Source organism: Mobula birostris, chromosome 8 (assembly GCF_030028105.1).
Source record: "Mobula birostris isolate sMobBir1 chromosome 8, sMobBir1.hap1, whole genome shotgun sequence".
In the NCBI taxonomy this organism is placed as follows: domain Eukaryota; kingdom Metazoa; phylum Chordata; class Chondrichthyes; order Myliobatiformes; family Myliobatidae; genus Mobula; species Mobula birostris.
In genome coordinates this window covers 100,955,104-100,975,611 of record NC_092377.1, presented here as the reverse complement: position 1 = coordinate 100,975,611, position 20,508 = coordinate 100,955,104, and positions in this window count along the sequence as shown.

The following is a 20,508-nucleotide window of genomic DNA, read 5'->3' as shown; positions in this document are numbered from 1 at the left end:
GAAGGAGGCAAGGAATCTCATCTCTTGCCTCCTTTAATACCCTGGGCTAAATCCCATCAGGTCCTGGGGACTTATCGTTAGAAGGCAACGCTGCCTCCTGCTTGACCTCTAAACACCTGAACAAATTTATACACTCAGCACTGCTCTGCTGGTCCTCCATATCCTTTACCTTGGTAAGTACTGAAACAAAGTACTCATTAAGTACCTCACTCACGTTCTCCACATCCAAGCAAATGTTCCCCTCTTTATCCTTGAGTGGTCCCATTCTCTCCCTAGTTATCCCCTTACTCTTGATGTATGTATATAGAAAGCCTTGGAATTCACCTTCATCCTACTTCCCACAGACTTCTCATGATCCCTCCTGGCTTTCCTAATTCCTTTCTTAAGTTCTTTTCTGGCTTCTTTATAATCCTCATGTGCTTTGTTTGATCCTAACTTTATACACTTCTCCTTTTTCTTCTTGACTAAGTTCATCACCTCTCTGGATATCCAAGGTTCTCTTGTCTTTCCATCCCCATCCTTCCTTCTGACAGGAACATACCTTTCCTGTAGTCTGTGCAATTGATCTTCAAACACCGTCTCGGTAACTTGCCCTACTGCAATTTAAAACTCTCCTGCAAGGACTGTACCTATCCTTATCTGTATCTACCCTATAAAGTTGAGGATTTGTGGCCACTGTTCCCTAACTATTCACCCATGAAAGGTCAGTCACCTGGCCAGACTCATTACCGAACACCAGGTCCAGTACAGCCTCTCCCCTTGCTGAACTGTCTACACATTGATTTCAGAAACCTTCCAGGATACACTTAGCAAATTCTATCCGATCTAAATCCCTTACACTAAAAAGTCACAGCATAGGAAAGTTCAAATTCCCCATGACAATAACCCTTTTATTTTTACACATTTTCTTAATCTGATTTCATATCTGTTCCTCAGTGTCCCGGTGGTTGTTGGAGGGTCTGTAGTACAATCCCATCAGTGTGGTTGCACCCATCCTATTCCTGAGTTCCGCCCAAATGGACCCAGTGTCTGATCACTCCATTATGTCTCCCCCGGCCAGGATATTGGTTCCCCTCCAGTTTAGATACGGCCTGTCCCTCTTGTACAGGTCACCCCTTCCCCAGAATAGGCTCCAATGATCCAAGAATTTGAAACCCTGTTCCCTGCACCATCTCCTCAGCCACTAATTCATCAATGCTATCACCCCACTCCTACCTGCGCTAGCCCATGGCACAGGGAGTAATCCAGAGATTACAACCCTGGAGGCCCTTCTCTTCAGCCTCTTTCCCACATACTCACTGTGTAGGACCTCTTCCCATTTTCTGCCTATGTCATTGGTACCAATATGCACCATGACCTCTGGCTGTTTCCCCTTCCCCTTGAGAATATCCTGAAGCTGCTCTGACACATCCTGGATCCAGGTGTCTCTTTTGCAGCCAGAGAATCTTCTTTCTGTCCCTCTTACCTTGGAGTCCCCTGTAACTACCCCACTGCCTGGCTTTACCCTTCCCTGTCACAGTGTACAGCTGGCCACAGTGCCCCCAGCCTGGCTACTGCTGACAGGCTCTGATGGGTCATCCACCCCGTCCCAGCAGCATCCAAAGAGATATGTTTGTTGATGAGAAGAATGATGTGATAGATGTAATAATGGAGAAGCTTCACTAATTCACATGTTTTGGACATGTCCGAGCCTTGAAAGATACTGGAAGGAAGTATTCCTGACTTTCTCGGTACTTTTCAAGGTAAATTTTAAGTCTAACCCTTTGACTGATTTATTTAGTATTGTTGGAGGAAAAGACTTTATTTTGGAGATACCTGATTTGCATATTTTGCCTTTTATCTCTCTTATAGCTAGGAGGACGCTCTTGCTTAAATGGAAGGATACTGCTCCGCCTACTCATGCTCAATGGTTATGTGATGTTATGGCATGCTTAAATTTAGAGAAGATCCATAGTTCAGTTTTTGAATCTAGCCAAGACTTTTATACATTGTGGGGACCATTTTTGAGTTATTTTCAAAACCTTTGATTTGTTGCAAAAGTACAGATGGTGGCTAATAATATATTTTATTCTATGATAAGGGTTTTTCTCCCCCTTTTTTCTTGCTTTTCCTAACAGCTCTGACTTTGGTAGTGGGTTTAGATTTTGTTCCTGTATAACAAAATTATTATATTTCAATATTATGATTTAATTTAATTTTTATGAATACAGGGTTTCGTGATTTTAACTGTATTTTCAATACAATGTATTTGGTACTATTTTATTTTTTCCTTTTGACTTATAATATCTATCTTCTTGTACTCTGCATTCTTCTATGCAGAAACTAATAAAAATATTGAAACAGATGAGAAGAATGGACACAGGGGAACCCTGTACTGAGTTCCTAACCCTCTTACCTCTCCTGCAGGTCACCCATCTACAGTCCAAAGCCTGTACTCTGGGTGTGACCACCTCTTCAAAAGTCCCATCTATAACGTGTTTAGCCTCTGGAATGATCCTGAGCACATCCAACTCGCTGACCTGGTCAGTCAGGAGCTGAAGTTGAGTGCACTTCCTGTAGATGTAGTCATCAGGGAAATTGTCATGTGTTCCGAATTCCCACACCTGACAGGAGCAGCACTCCATCCTGACTACCCTGTATTAAAAAAAAAAGGCTTACCACTTAACAGTGCCCCTGCCTGCTCATGCAGAAGCCTGTTGAGTCAAAGCCTTCCCACTCTTTCGCTGGCACCCTCCAATAATAGCCACTTCTCTTGACCCTACCTTCCTTTTATTTGCAGCTGAGCTTAGTCCTCTGTTGCCAAAAATTACCTTGCCTGCTCACTTGAAAAAGCCCACCTTACCCAAATCTGCTCTTTTTATATTCATTCTCTCTCTCTCTCTCTCTCCCTCCCTCCTGACTTCTATAAGGCTCTGTCACACCCACTCACACTTGAGCCACTGAAAAAGACCAGATATACCCAAATCTGCTCTTTTTATATTCTCACTCCAACCTTCGGTTGAGGGGTAATAACTGTTCCTGAACCTGGTGGTGAGGCTCTTGTACCTTCTTCCTGATGGCAGCAGTGAGAAGAGAGCATGACCTGGGTGCTGGGTTCCCTGATGATGGATGCTGCTTTCCTGCGACAGTGCTCCTTGTGGATGTGCTCAGTGTGGGTAGGTCTTTATCCACAGTAGGCTGGGCTGTATCCACTAGGATTTCCTGTTCGAGGGCATCGGTGATTCCGTACCAGGCTGTGATGCAGCCAGTCAATATACTCTCCACTACACATCTATAGAAGTTTGTTGAAGTTTTAAGGGTCATGCTGAATCTTTGCAAATTCCTCAGGAAGTAGAGGCACTGCCATGCTTTCTTTGTAATTGTATTTACATGCTGAGCCCAGGGCAGGTCCTCCGAAATAATAACCCTGAGGAATTTAAAGTTGCTGACCCTCTCCACCTCTGATCCTCCAGTGAGTACTGGCTCATGGACCTCAGGTTTCCTCCTCTTGAAGTCAGTAATCAGTATCTTGGTCTCGCTGACATTGAGTAAGAAGATTTCTTGCAGGTATTCACAATAGAACAAAAATACAACAGAGTCAATGAAGAACTACACAAAATTTAAAAAAAATTGGATTATTGCATTCTGTTTTGGTCACCTTGCTAAAGGAAAGATGCCATATTACTGAGAAGATTGGCGAGGAATTTGCCAAGAAGGATGTTGCCTCAGGGAGAGTTTGGGCAGGCTGGGATTTTATTCCATGGAGAGTAGGAGACTGAGGGGTGAGGCAGAGTTAGGGTAAACACACTCTGTCTTTTCCCCAGCATTGAGAAATCAAAAACTAGAGGCCAAGGGTTTGAGATGAGCGAGGAAAGATATAATAGGAACCTGAGGGGAAACATTTTTGCCTAGAGGATGATCTTTGTATGGAATGAGCTACCAGTGGAACTGGAGGAGGCAGCTACAATAAAAAAAAGACATTTGGACAGGTACATGAATAGGAGAGGTTGAGAGCAGGGGATCCCAACCTTTTTTTTGTCATGTACCCCTACCTTTAACCGAGGGGTATGTGGATGTCAGTTTGGGAACCCCTGGTTTCGAGGACTATAGGGCAATTGCAGACAAATAGGACTGGATTCGGTGGGTGTTTTGGTTGGCATGGATGAAATGGGCTGAAAGGCCTGTTTCTGTGCTGTATATCTCTATAAATCGATTCCCATCAACAGCGCCAGAAAACTCCATTTCAGGTTCAAGGGTGAAGTGATGCATTTTGGGACATTATACCAGGCCACTGCATCCACAGTGATTGGCTGAGCCCCAGGGAGTGGTGTTCAACTGGTACATACAACAGTTTGCTGAAAAATTAGACTGAGTGGTGTACGAAATGTTGTTGGGGCACAGAGTACAAGAATTGGGATATAATGTTCAAAGTTCAAAGTAAATTTATTATCAAAGTACATAGACTTTCGTTTCCTCGTGGGCATACACAGTAAACCCAAGAAAGGCCGCATCCAACAGGATGAACAAACAACCAGTGGGCAAGGAACAACAAGCCGTGCAAATACAAAAGAGAGAAAAAAAAATAATTAATAAATATTGAGAACATGACATGACGAGTCCTCGAAAGTGAGTCCATTGGTTGTGGGAACAGTTCAGTGATGGGTGAGTGAAGTTGAGTGAAGTTCTAGACCCTGATGTTTGAGGGCTAATGACTGTTTGTTAACCTAGTGGTGAGATTCCTAAGGTTCTAGTACCTTCTTCCTGATGGCAGCAGTGAGAAGAGAGCATGACCTGGGTGGTGGGGATCCCTGATGATGGATGCTGCTTTCTTGAGACAGCGCACGGTGTAGATGTGCTCAATGGTGGGGAGGGCTTTATCCGTATGGACTGGGTTGTATCAGCTACTTTTTGTATGATTTTCCATTCATGGGCATTGGTGTTTCCATACCAGGCTGTGATGTAGCCAGTTAAAACACTCCCCACCACTTATCTATAGAAGTTTGTCAAAGTTTTAGATGTCATGCTGAATCTTCACAATCTCCTAAGGAAGTAGAGGCACTGCTGTGATTCAATGCATGTTCATTCAAGAATTTCAAGTTTAATTGCCATTCAACCATACACGTGTATACAGTCAAACGAAACACAGTTCCTCTGGAGCCAAGGTGCAAGACATTGTACGTATAGTCACACACAGCACATATACTGTAGTTATGACCCAGCACATACAGGCACAAAATAATGTCAGCACAAGTCCCTGAGTGTCATGGCCTGATGGTGAAATGGATGTTGTTCTGGAGCCATGTTTCTGCAAGAACAAACACACAACAGTTCCTCATCTCACACTGGATCAGCCACAGGCTAAGGGAAATCAGCATTTTACACACTGGGTCAGACACAGATGAAGGTAATCCAGTTTATCTCTCACTGGGTCAGACACAGACAAAGGCAATCCAGCTTGTCTCATACCGGGTCAACTGCAGGCAAAGGCAATCCAGCTGGTCTCACACTCGGTCAGCCGTAGACGAAGGCAATCCAGTTTGTCTCACATAGGGTCAGCCACAGATGAAGGCAATCCAGCTTCTCTCACACTGGGTCAGACACAGACGAAGGTAATCCAGCTTGTCTCACACTGGGTCAGCCACAGACGAAGACAACACAGTTGGTTTCACACTGGGTCAGACACAGATGAAGGCAATTCTGCTGGTCCTCCAGGGATGAACAATAGAGAGCAGCCTGAAGGATCAGCTTTATTCACTGTGTCCATTTACATGGATTAGTAATTTGCTGTGGTGTGTCGGTCAAGGTGTGACATGCAATAAAAAAATAACAACATTCAACAATTATAAAGTATAAAGAATTATATGGAAAATAAAGTTAAAGTATGGATACAGAATAAAATATGCATAAATAAATAAGGTACCAGCAAGTATTTAAAATGTAAATAGAATTATAAAAATGTTTAAAATGTTTGCAGTACATTGAAGTGACTGAGGTGATAGTGTAATGAGCTTTTTAGACCTGTGCAGGGCACTGGAGAGCTTTGGGCTCCAAGGTTTTTATAGATCTTGAATTGTTTAATTGTTGTTTAACAAGAATCGTTAATCGTTTCAAGTTCCTTGTGTTTTTCCTGAGGAACTCATTCCTTGTAATTTGGTCTCCAGGTGTTTTCCCTTTAAGTTTGTTAAGTTTATTTTGATAGGCTTGACGATTCTGCGTTACTTGTATTATTTAAGCGGCTGCTCGATTAACGCTAATCATGGGGTCCCAGTTTTGAGAATATTACTTCTCGCAGCATTGCTCAACCGAGCTGCCAGTGTGCTGTTGGAATTAGTATAAATAAACTCTTGCTGTGGTCTCTACGTGATAGCTTGTTTTCCCACACTTGGGTCCTGATATTTCCAGCGCACACCCTAACAAACAGATAGAAGGGGTTGTGGGGGTGAGTAGAATGGTCAATCAGATTAACTGCCTGGGGAAAGAAACTTTTAAGACTGTGTGAAGTTGTCATTTTATTACCCCTGTAACACTAATCACTACGCCCTAATATTACCATGCAACCCCTACATTACCTACATCGAAACATACAGATAGCGAACAACCAACACACCCAAGGATGTGCTAGGAGCAGCTCTCGAGTGTTGCACACATTTTGGCACCAACATTGCATGTCTACAGTGTTCAGCAGAGCAGCAGCAACAGCAAAGCCGAAGAAGAGGACAACTGCAGAACAAACCCCTTTATCTCACACACACACACAGGCCTCCTGCCCCAGGAGAAGTCCCCTTCGCACCTCCAGTCCTTGGTCCTGGACTCTGCAAACATTGGACAGGCCACCTCTAACCTCCAGTCTCTGGCCCAGAGTCGCTGACCACTCTTTGACCTTTCAGGCTACACAGAGAGAAGGAATTTACTTTGAAATCTATTCATATCCCTCTATGAACTTTTGGGCACTTGTGTAACAAAGTCAGTAGATTCCTACTTCCTGTTTTCCTGGAAATGCTGAACTGCACAATGAAGTTGGCTTCACTCCTTCCTCCTGCATTGCTGTTGTTACCCTAGACCCAGGGTATAGGTGCATAGTTCCCTTGAACATTTGACCTGGTGGTGAAGAAGGCTTATGGTATGTTTTGATTTGGACACGGGGTGACAGATTACAGCATAGTAGGGGCAGGGGCAACTGCAATATTTGCAGGACAATTGGACAGCTTCTTGGATGGATACGGTTCAGAGGGATATGGGCCAAATGCAGACAAGTTGTTTCAGCTCAGTGGACATATTGGTTGGCATGGTTGAGGTAGACCTTAGGTCCTGTTTTTGTGCCATATGTTGAGGCAGATAGATTTTCTGAACACATAACAGTCAAAGGTCCTGGGGCTCCAACAGGATCTGAATCCAAAGGTCAGATCAAGAGCTCCCACTGAATGCTGACGTTGGCTCAAAATATGAGGCCCGATTCTGCTACATCTGGACGTTGGCCATATTTCAGATTAGAGATCAAGGTGTCAACTGGAGCTCCCAGAGCCTTGGAGTGCCACAGGGACACAATTAACAGGGCTGTTGCTGGTTCAGTCAAAGAAGACACCATGGTGCTGTCGCTGTTAGTGTGAAGCTATTAATGCTCATGGTGTCAGAGTTCAGAGTTCAGAGTTCAATTCCAGCACCATCTGTACATTCTTCCTCTGTGCACACGGGTTTCCTCCAGGTGCTCGGGTTTCCTTCCACATTCCAAAGACATACTGATTAAAGGGGTTAATCGGTTATTGTAAGTATTCCGTGATAAGGCTAGTATTAAATAGCTGGATGGGCCGAAGGGCCTGTTCTGCGCTGTAATCGTTAAAAAAATCAATAAATAGACCTCTAGTGCGATCCCTGAGATTGCAAGAGCTTCATCCCACATCACAGGGAGGCTGGTTGACCATTACAAATCTATAGACCAGTAACTGCAAACTGTAAACATCAAGAACTGTTATTTGTAAACAAACTGTGCAAATGCAGGTATAAGTAAATAGTAAAAAATAACGAGCATGAAATAACAAGATAAAAGACTCCTTCAATGAGTGTAGCTATCCATTTTTGTTCAAGATCCTGATGGTTGAGGGGTAGAAATTGTTCTTGAGCCTGGTGATGTGAGTCCTGAGGCACTTGTACCTTCTACCTGATGACACCAGTGAGAAAAGAGCATGGCCTGGGTGGTGAGGATCATTGATGATGGATGCTGCTTTTCTACGGCATCGTTTCACATAGATGTGCTCAATGGTTGGGAGGGTTTTACCCGTGATGTACCAGGTCGAATCCACTACCTATTGTAGGATTTTCCACTCAAAGGCCTTGGGGTTTCCATACCAGGCCATAATACAGCCAGTCAGCACAATTTCCACCACATATCTACAGAAGTTTGCCAAGGTTCTCAATGACATGCCGAACCTCCGTAGACTCCTGAGGAAGTAGAGGCACTGTTGTGCTTTCTTTGTGATAATATTTATATGATGGGTCAAGGAAAGGTCGTCTGAGATAGTAATACCCTCTCCATCTCTGATCCTCAGATGATTACTGGTTCATGGACCTCTGGTTTCCCTCTCCTGAAGTCTACAATCAGTTCCTTGAGTGAGAGGTTGTTGTTATAACACCACTCAGCCAAGTTTTCAATCTCCCTCCTGTGTGCTGATTCATCACCCCCTTTGATACAGCCCACAACAGTGGTGTCATCAGAAAACGTGTACATGGTGTTGGAACTGTTCCTAGCCACACAGTCATAGGTGTAAAGCAAGTAGATTAGGGGGTTAAATACACATGAATACCGATGTGTCAGCTCCCTCACTAACCACTTGTTTTAAGACCCTCGGATGAAATTTGTCAGGACCAGAGACTTGTCAGGTCCCAGCTCCAATGATTTGTTGAGTATCACAGCCTTGGTCATCATAATGCTCTTGATTTCTTCCTTTCTTTCCATAAAAATATGTGGAGCTAATGCAAATTACCAAGTTATTTAATCTGTCACATCCTTGTTTTCCATTATTAGTTCCCGAGACCTGTTGAGATGCAAAACAGAATTTTGGGTTGTTAATTGCATACATTCTCTGATGATAAATGGACTATTGAGATGTTGTTGATTTAAAGTTCAGCAGTCCATGAAAACTCTGTGTAGAGAGAAGCTGCCGTTCTGCAAGTACTTTCCTCATTCTGAAGGCTACTTTCAATATTTGTAAGGAACCCAACATCTGACTATGCATGTAAATGATTCAGAAAGATGCTTGTTCTTTGAAATGTTTTCCTGTTTTGCTGCATTTCACTGGGCGAACTAGGGCCAATTCCCATTTCACCATCATGAGCTTTTCTAACTTCTCGGAACCCGTCCCTCAACAAATTTCAAGTCAATCTATTGCCAAATTGTTCCAATGTTATCTTATACCATCTTGAGATTTATTTTCTTACAGGCACTTATAGGACAAAACAATACAATAGAATTTATGAAAAACCATACATAAACAAAGACTGACAAACAACACACACAAAATGCTGGTGAATGCAGCAGGCCAGGCAGCATCTATAGGAAGAAGTACAGTCGACGTTTCGGGCCGAGACCCTTCATCAGGACAAACAACTAATGAGCAAAAGAAGACAAACTCTGCAAATAAGAATAATACTGAGAACACGGATTGTAAAGAGCCCTTGAACATAAGTCTCTCTCTTCCTCTGTAGCTTGAGCTGTTCAGCCACCAGCCTCTCTGTGTGAAGTATTTACCCCTCAGATCCCCTTTAAATCTTTCCCCTCTGATTCTATCTATCTACCTATATGCCTATTAAATTGCCCAGCTATTCATGCATTCATCTATTATTTATTCATTTGTTGGCTTTTTTATTATTTACTTGTACAATTTGTCTTCATTTGCACTTTGGTTGTTTGTCAGAGTAACAGAGGAACCCAGCAGGTCAGGCAGCATCCATGGAGAGGAATAAAGAGCCGATGTTTTGGGCTGAGACCCTTCATCAGGATATGCACCAGTTTTTGTTTATGTATAGTTTTTCATAAATTCTGTTGTATTTATTTTCTTCATTTTCCTGTAAATACCTGCAAGAAAAATGTATCAGACCTTAAGACATTGAAGCTGATTTAGGCCAATTGGCCCATTGAGTGGCCCATAAGAGAATAGGAGAATACCTTGCACACAGATTCTCAGAATTTTCAGTTGAACAATATGCATGTTTTTAAAGTACTATCCCTTTTTATCAACAATAAATGATGTTCACATTAAATAAATTATTTTAACTCTTTAAAAAAAGTATTTGAACAATTACTTTTAACTAAATTGAACAGATTTCAACCTTATCACACACTCTCCCTCAAATGTAGCTGTTGGCCCGACATTTCCTCCCAGTGTTAGACTTGTGATCATTACTTTTCTTTGTATGAAACATTCCTTTGATTTCCAGTAGGCAAATGGTAGTTGATGTAGGAACTGACGCACAAGTAGCCATGAAGTCATTGACATTACACAGTTATAAGGCAAGGCCCACAGTCTACAGCAGAGGTCGCCTATCACCGGGCCGCAAAGCATGTGCTACCGGGCCGCGAGGAAGCGATATGATATGGCGATATGAAACGGTATGAGTCAACTGCACCTTTCCTCATTCCCTGTCACGCCCACTGTTGAACTTGAACGCATGCGAGGTCATTACCCACGTGAGGTCACCAGTCGGTCATTAACCTACAACTACTCGATGAGTAAAAAACCAACGTCACTTGAGAGTTTCTTTGGAAGAGGTGGTAGGGGACATAAAAGGCCTAATGATGATGATAATGCAGAGGCAGCTGAGGCCGAGACTGCCAAAAAAAAGAAAGCTTCCTTCAACAGAAAATACGGCGAGTTGTATATAAAATATGGCTTTATTGACACCGGTGACTCGCACGCTCCAAGCCCTGTGTGTGATATGTGGAGACAAGCTGTCTAATGAGGCAATGGAGCCCTCAAAACTGCTTTGGCACCTTGAGTCCAAGCACTCTGCACTTAAAGACAAACCCGTTGAGTTTTTTGAGCGGAAAAAAACGTGAGCAAGCAGAACAGAGGCAAGTGCTGAGAGCCACCACCTCCACAAATGCTGCTGCTCTGAGAGCGTCGTACTTAGTGGCTAGCTGTATTGCTAAGGCTAAGAAGCTTTTCACTGTTGGTGAGGAATTGATTCTGCCTGCTGCCAAGGACCTGTGCCGTGAACTGTTGAGAGAAGCTGCAGCTAACAAGATGGCACAGGTTTCTCTTTCAGCTACCACAGTCTCAAGGAGAATCGATGACATAGTGGAGGATATCGAAGCACAGCTGTTGGAACGGCTTAACGAGTCTGGCTTCACTTCCTGAGTCAAGGAGGTTGCTCCTGAATGCCAGTCTACACACTGTGTCACACACAGGGAAATGCTGGCTAGCCGAAAAATATCACCTGATCTTAACAGCGTATTGAGTGACATTGTTGAACTTATCAATCACATCAAAGCAAAAGCCCTTAACTCACGTCTGTTTGAGCAGCTTTGCGAGGAAATGGGTGCAGAGCACAAACGCCTTCTCTTACACACTGAAGTCAGGTGGCTATCAAGGGGGAGAGCCCTGGCCAGGGTTTTTAAGATAAGAGAGCAGCTGCAGGGATTTCTTTCAGGAAGAAGGACACCACTGGCAGCACACTTCAGTGACGAGGAGTGGATAGCAAAACTCGCTTATCTGTGTGACATCTTCAACCTGCTCAATGAACTCAATTTGTCACTTCAGGGGAGAATGGCAACTGCCTTCAAGTTGGCAGATAAAGTGTCTGCTTTCACAGCCAAACTGGAACCGTGGGAACGGTGAGTGGACAGGGGCATATTTGACATGTTCCCAAAATTAGCTGGGATTTTGGGAGAGACTGAGGCTCACAGCTGGTGCGCGAACACCTATCTTTGCTGTCGACAGCATTTGAGTGTTACTTCCCAACTGCAAATGACCCAAGACGTGCAAAAGAATGGGTCTGTGACCCATTTGTGAATCATCCATGTCAACATGGAAAGAAGGTCAACTCCTCGAGCTTGCAAATGATGGTGGGCTGAAAAGTATGTTTGACATAACATCTCTGCCGGCATTCTGGATCAAAGTCAAGGCTGAATATCCTGAGATAGCCATGAAAGCACTGAAAACGTTGCTTTCATTTCCAACATTTTTCTGCAAAGCAGAGTTTTCTGCAATGAATGCAACGAAAACTAAATTGCGGAATAGATTGGACATAAGGAACCCCCTTATGACTTATAATTGACTTATCACTATATTCATGTGAGGAAAATATGCGCTGTGTGTTTAATATTAAATTCATTAGATAAACCCTTTCAGAAACAAAATTGAGTGTATTAGCCACTGATAAGTGACTTATAGTTGACTTATCCCCTATATTCCGGTCGTGATTAACACACCGCGCCCCCCTGCTCCCCCGGTCGGCCGGTCCGCAAGAATATTGTCAATATTAAACCGGTCCGCGGTGCAAAAAAGGTTGGGGACCCCTGGTCTACAGTTTGTATGTTGTGACATGTGGGGATCCCAACCCTGTTGTAAATAAAACTTATTGGTGGTTGTCATTCTCTCCAAGGAAACTTTGAGCTTCCTTGTCTTTGCTCCATCTGGTTGTCTGGCCCATCAGTTGCTGGAGTAAATACAGGAACTAGAATCGGTCCCAATGCAGGAAAATCACGTGGGTTACTTGTACAGATGAAGATACAGGGCCTGGCACTAGTTCACATGCAGGTAAGCTCAACAACTGTTCATTCTCAGGCATTTGACACTGGAAGTGTTATGGATCCTCAACCCTCAATTGCTGCTCAGCAGGTTGTTTAGGCTCTACCTCAAAACTATTGCAGTCCTTGCTACTGTGAGGTTGGGGATATTCAACTTGGTAGTAGTATTCATGCTCACTGTCGCTGGCTGGTTCACTCTCTTTCCTCCCTTTAGGTGGACGAACCCTGGTGCTTTGTTTTGGCAGATACCCTTGCTTTGTTGTGATATCCATTTGAGGTTCAGCATCCAAAGGCAGGTGTTCACTTGGCAAGAGAAGATTGCAATAGATCTTCCCTTTCCTTGTTCAGATTTTACTTCATAGATTGGCACATCCTCCCCAACAACTCATACAACAATATGGATGTAGTCCTCCCAATAGTTTTGAAGCATTCCTGGGCCGCTGTGTGGTGTCAGATTCTTTACTAGGACACAATTCCAAAACTGTAACTCTAGAAATCTCACTACTGTCATAATTTCTCTTATTTCTCCCTGAGACCTTCTGCATTTAGTCCTTGGCAATCTGATAGGCTTCTCACACCCCAAGTATTCACTGTGGGTTGCAGGACTTTAGTCAGTGTTCAGGCCAAAGAATATATAGACAATAGACAATAGGTGCAGAAGTAGACCATTCGGCCCTTCAAGCCTGCACCGCCATTCTGAGATCATGGCTGATCATCTACTATCAATACCCGGTTCCTGCCTTGTCCCCATAACCCTTGATTCCCCTATCCATAAGATACCTATCTAGCTCCTTCTTGAAAGCATCCAGAGAATTGGCCTCCACTGCCTTCTGAGGCAGCGCGTTCCACACCTCCACAACTCTCTGGGAGAAGAAGTTCCTCCTCAACTCTGTCCTAAATGACCTACCCCTTATTCTTAAACCATGCCCTCTGGTACTGGACTCTCCCAGCATCTGGAACATATTTCCTGCCTCTATCTTGTCCAATCCCTTAATAATCTTATGTCTCAATCAGATCCCCCCTCAATCTCCTTAATTCCAGCGTGTACAAGCCCAGTCTCTCTAACCTCTCTGCGTAAGACAGTCCGGACATCCCAGGAATTAACCTAGTGAACCTACGCTGCACCTCCTCCACAGCCAGGATGTCCTTCCTTAACCCTGGAGACCAAAACTGCACACAATACTCCAGGTGTCGTCTCACCAGGGCCCTGTACAAATGCAAAAGGATTTCCTTGCTCTCGTACTCAATTCCCTTTGTAATAAAGGCCAACATTCCATTAGCCTTCTTCACTGCCTGCTGCACTTGCTCATTCACCTTCAGAGACTGATGAACAAGTACTCCTAGATCTCTTTGTATTTCTCCCTTACCTAACTCCACACCACTCAGATAATAATCTGCCTTCCTGTTCTTGCTCCCAAAGTGAATAACTTCACACTTATTCACATTAAACACCATCTGCCAAGTTTCTGCCCACTCACCCAGCCTATCCAAGTCACCTCGAATTCTCCTAACATCCTCATCACATGTCACACTGCCACCCAGCTTAGTATCATCAGCAAACTTGCTGATGTTATTCACAATACCTTCCTCTAAATCATTGATGTAAATCGTAAACAGCTGTGGTCCCAATACCAAGCCCTGTGGCACCCCACTAGTCACCACCTGCCATTCCGAGAAACACCCATATCTGTGGGTAACCTCGGTGATCTACTGAAGAGAAGGTAGAACGGAGGAAACCTGTTACTTTCTACTTTGTACAGTTGTAAGCAAAGACCATTTTATTCAATGACTCTTCCCAATTTTCCTTTTATCATTCTGTTAGTGTTTTCAACATTTGCAGAAGGGTCCAGCTGAACCTCTCAACTTGTCCATTTCCCTGGGGGTGGTACAGTGTAGTTCTTGACCGTTTCCCTGGGGGTGGTACAGTATAGTTCATGTCCGTTTCCCTGGGGGTGGTACAGTGTAGTTCTTGTCCATTTCCCTGGGGATGGTACAGTGTAGTTCTTGACCGTTTCCCTGGGGGTGGTACAGTGTAGTTCTTGTCCATTTCCCTGAGGGTGGTACGGTGTAGTTCTTGTCCATTTCCCTGGGGGGGGGTACAGTGTAGTTCATGTCCATTTCCCTGGGGGGGGGGTACAGTGTAGTTCATGTCCATTTCCCTGGGGGCGGTACGGTGTAGTTCTTGTCCAGTTCCCTGGGGATGGTATGGTGTAGTTCTTGTCCATTTCCCTGGGAATAGTATGGTGTAGTTCATGTCCATTTCCCTGGGGAGTGGTACAGTGTAGTTCTTGTCCATTTCCCTGGGGGTGGCATGGTGTAGTTCTTGACCATTTCTCGGGTGGGAGGGTACAGTGTAGTTCTTGACCATTTCCCAGTGGCCACCCATTTTAATTGCACTTCCCATTCCAATTCTGATATGTCAGCCCATGGCCTCCCTACTCTCAAGATGAGGCCACACGCAGGATGAGGAGCAGCACTTTTTTATTCTATCTGGGTAGTCTCCAACCTGACGGCATGTACACCGATTTCTCGAACTTCCAGTAATGCTCCCCCTCTTCACCACTCCTCATCCCCTCTTCCCTCTCTCACTTTATCTCCTTGCCTTCTCATCGCCTCTCTCTGGTGTTCTTCCCCCCTCTTCTTTCTTCCATGACCTTCTGTTCTCTCCTGTCGTACTCCCCCTCTCCAGCCCTGTATCTCTTTCACCAATCAACTTCCCAGCTCTCTACTTCACCCCCTCCCCTACCTTTTAAATCTTCTCATCTTTTTATCTCTCCAGTCCTGCTGAAGGGTTTTGGCCTGAAATGTTGACTGGCCTTCTTTCCATAGATGCTGCCTGGCCTGTTGAGTCCCTCCAGCATCTTGTGTGTGTTGTTTGGATTTCCAGCATCTGCAGTTTTCTCTTGTTTGAGATTTCAATCTTGTCACACTCACAATACTCCGTGTGGTCTGACCAGTGCCTTATAAAGCTTCAGCATTACATCCTTGCTTTTATATTCCAGTCGTCTCAAAATGAACGGTAACATTGTATTTGTTTTCCTCACCATCAACGCAACCTGCAAATTAACCTTCAGGGAAACCTGCATGAGGGCTCCCAAGTCCCTTTGCACCTCAAACTTTTGAATTTCCTCCCTGTTTAGAAAATAGTCAATGCTTTTATTCTTTCTACCGAAGTGTATGACCATACACTTCCTGACACGGTATTCCCTCTGCCACCTCTTTGCCCATCCTCCTAATCTGTCCAAGTCCTTCTGCAGACTCTCTGATTCCTCAACACTACCTGCCCCTCCACCTATTTTCGTATCTTCTGCAAACTTGGTCACGAAGCCATCAATTCTGTCATTCAAACATTAACAAACAGCACTGTGCAAATATATATACACACATACATACATACATATATATACAGTGAGGGTGCCTTAGACCTTTGCACAGTACTGTATTTGTCAACGTGGAGTGGACAGTGATGTTGTATATCTGCCGGGAGCAAAGGATGTGGGAAATGGTGAGGGTGGAGAGCAACGGGAGGGGTGTAGGGAAGATGGCAGAGGAACAGTGTGAGGGGCATGGGAGATGGTGATACACCCAAACCCAAGATACCAGGCAAGGGCATTTAATCACAAACAATCCGTTTATTGATCATTACAGCACATTTCTCTGGTGCTTCTGCTCCATCCCCTCTCCCTTCCCATTTTCCCTACCACGATTCCCCTCTCCCAGCCCCCTTCCCACTCTCAGTCCACAATTGAGACCCAAATCAGAATCAGGTTTATCATCACTCACATAAATCATGAAATTTGTTTTTCTTTTTGCGGCAGCAGTTCAGTGCAATACATAAAATGACTACAGTACTGTGCAAAAGTCCTAGCTACATATATGTGCTCAAGACTTTTGCACAGTACTGTACAACGTACAAAGAAGTGGTTCTAACACCAAGTCCTGTGGAACACCACTAGTCACTGGAAGCCAGTTAGTAAAGGCTCCTTTTATTCCCACTCGTTGCCTCCAGCTCGTCAGCCAATGCTCTATCCATGCTAGAATCTTCCCTGTAATACCAAGGGGTCTTGACCTGTAAAGCAGCCTCACATGCAGCACCTTGTAAGAGGCCTTCTGAAATTCCACCGATTCTCCTTTGTCTATGCTGCTTGTCATTTCTTCAGAGTTCCAACATATTTGTCAGGCAAGATTTTCCCTTAAAGGAAACCACACTGACTTTGGCCTATTTTATCATGTGACTCCAAGTACTCTGAAAACACATCCTTAACAGTCGATTCCAACATCTTCCCAACCACTGAGGTCAGTCTAACTGGCCCATCGTTTCTTTTCTTTTGCCTCGCTCCCTTCTTGAAGAGTGGATTGACATTTGCAATGTTCCAGTCGTCCAGGATCATTCCAGAATCTGGTGATTCCAAAATTACAGAAAAGGGCCAGACCCCAGGCACCTCCTTCCCTCGCTTCTCATGTTGTCCAGGACCCAATCTACTGGTTCCCCTTCATGCACTTCAAAGCCCTTGACACCTCACCTTTCTTAATGCTGGTAGAGGGGAGGCTGATGTCCATCATGCACTGAGCTGGTGCCAGAACTCTCCGCAGTTTTTTGTAGTCACGGGCAGAGCAGTCGCCACACCAAGCTGTAATGTATTCAGATAGCATGCTTCAATAAGTACATTTAATGTCAGAGAAATGTAATCAATGTACATCCTGAAATTCTTTTTCTTCGCAGACATCTACAAAAACAGGGGAGTGCCCCAAAGAATGAATGACAGTTAAACATTGAAACTCCAAAGCCCCTCCCAACTACCCCTCCCATGCACAATCAGCAGCAAGGCAACGACACCCCCACCCACCAGTAAAAGAGCATCAGCGCCCTCCACTGAGCACTCAAGTGTGCAGCAAAGCAACAATAAAGACACAGACTTGCAGTACCCCAAAAACTACATGTCCACCAGATAATTTGACATACCACAGGCTCTCTGTCTCTCTCTCTGATAAGGGAGAAAGAGATGTCTCCGTTTCACAGCGAGAGGGCAGACATAACAAACAACCGGCTGGTTTATCTTGTTAAAAGTCCGTTGCGTCACATTTTTTGAGCTCTGCGCCCAGAGAGTCGGCACCAAAAAGGCGCAGCTCCCCGGAACTCTCACACGTATTGTTGAAAATTGGTCAGGGTCAATGCGGACTTGCCAAATTCTTCAGCTTCTTGAGGAAGCAGAGCATCGGTGAACTTTCTTGACCATGGAGATAATGTGATTGGACCAGGACACGGTATTGGTGATGTTTACTCCGAGGAACTTGAAACTGTCAATGCTGTTGACCTCAACACCGTTGATATAGACAGGAGCACGTGTACCACCCTCACTCCCCTCCTGAAGTCAGTGATCAGCTCTTTAGTGCTGCTGACTTTGAGTCTTGGGCCTTGAGGCTTGAGGCCGGGGTCTTGGGTCTGGGATCTTGAGGCTTGAGGCTGGGGTCTTGGGTCTTGAGTCTTGAGGCTTGAGGCTTGAGGCCGGGGTCTTGAGTCTTGAGGCTTGAGGTTGGGGTCTTGGGTCTGGGATCTTGAGGCTTGAGGCTGGGGTCTTGGGTCTTGAGTCTTGAGGCTGGGGTCTTGGGTCTGGGACCTTGAGGCTTGAGGTCGGGGTCTTGGGTCTGGTATCTTGAGGCTTGAGGCCAGAGACTTGAGGCCGGGGTCTTGGGTCTTGAGGCTTGAAGCTTGAGGCTGGGGTCTTGGGTCTTTGGTCTTGGAACGTGGAGGCTGATAACTCGGAGACTGGACCTTGGAGACAGACTGGGAACTGTACATCAACATAGAGCCGGGACTTATCCTTCAAAAAGCTGGGACTCAACTTTAACATGACACTAACATGAGACTGGACAGTACATAGACATAGAGCCAGGACTTATCCTTAGACAAGCCGCCGGGACTCAACTTTATCCCCACACCAAGGTGGGACAGGTCCATCTGTCGGATAACGGCAAAACAGCCGGACTTACTCAACAGAGGCAAAGACAAGACAAGCCGAGACAGGAACCCCCCGCAGGGCAACAGCAGAACGGCCTGACTTATCCCACGGAGGCGAAGACAAGACAGATCCTCCCACAGGACAACGGCAGATCAGCCTGACTTACCCCACGGAGGCAAAGACAAGACAGATCCCCCCACAGGACAACGGCAGATCAGCCTGACTTACCCCACAGAGGCGAGGACAAGAAGAGACAAACACAGAAGAACAGACAGTCAGTTCCATCTCTGCATCAGGGTTGCTCTGAAGCGGAGATCAGCATCTTACCTCCAACGAGTTACAACACCCGCAACAGAGAACCTGAGGGCCGCAAATGGCAGCACAATGTGGACCTATGGCACCCCCACAGTGCGGCTACAGTTCAGCTCCAGCCGGTTCATGTGGGACTTCACATTGGCCGCCGTGGCCCAGCCACTCCTGGGGGTGGATTTTCTACGAGCCCACAGCCTGCTGGTCGACCTGCAAGGGAAGCGACTAGTCCACGCTAAGACTTTTCAAACGTTCTCCCTGGGTGAAGCCAAGTTGCCAGCCCCACACCTGGACTCCATCGCGCTGTCCAACGATGAATTCACCAGGGTCCTGGCGGATTTCCCATCAGTACTGACACCGCAGTTCACGGCAGCCATGCCCAGACACGGAGTACAGCACCACATCCCGACCCAGGGACCACCCCTCCACGCCCGTGCTCGAAGGCTTCCCCCGGACAAGCTCCGACTGGCGAAGGAGGAGTTCAAGAAGATGGAGGAATTGGGGATCATACAACGGTCCGACAGCCCATGGGCCTCCCCCCTGCATATGGTGCCCAAGGCAACGGGGGGCTGGAGACCATGCGGTGACTACCGCAGACTGAATGAGGCTACAACGCCAGACCGCTACCCTGTGCCGCACATTCAAGACTTCGCAGCAAACCTACACAAGGATCTTTTCCAAGGTAGATCTCGTCTGGGGATACCATCAAATCCCGGTACATCCGGACAACATCCCCAAAGCAGCACTCATCACCCCATTCGGCCTTTTCGAATTCCTCCGAATGCCATTCGGCCTAAAGAATGCCGCACAGACATTCCAGTGGCTAATGGACGCAGTGGGACGCGACCTGGACTTTGCATTCATCTATTTGGACGACATCCTCATAGCCAGCAGTAGTCGTCAGGAGCATCTGTCCCACCTCCGTCAACTCTACTCCCGACTGAGCGAATTCGGCCTTACAATCAACCCGGCCAAATGCCAGTCGGACTCAACACCATCGACTTCCTGGGCCACAGAATTACTAAAGACGGGGCAACCCCGCTGCCCGCCAAGGTAGACACGGTCCACAACTTCCCCCAACCCAACACAATCAAAGGCCTGCAGGAATTCGTGGGTATGGTGAATTTCTACCACCGTTTCCTCATCATGCGAATCATGCGCCTCCTGTTCACCCTGATGTCAGGTAAGGGCAAGGACATTACCTGGGACGAAGAAGCCGCAACCACTTTCATTAAAACTAAAGAAGCCTTAGCAAATGCCACGATGCTAGTGCACCCCAGAACGGACGTTCCTACTGCCCTCACGGTGGACGCATCCAACACAGCGGTCGGTGGAGTGCTGGAACAACTCATCGAGGGTCGCTGGCAACCCCTGGAGCTCTTCAGCAAACACCTACGACCACCCAAACTCAAATACAGTGCTTTCGACCGGGAGCTATTGGCACTATACCTGGCAGTCCGGCATTTCAGATACTTCTTAGAAGATAGGCTCTTCACCGCGTTCACAGACCACAAACCG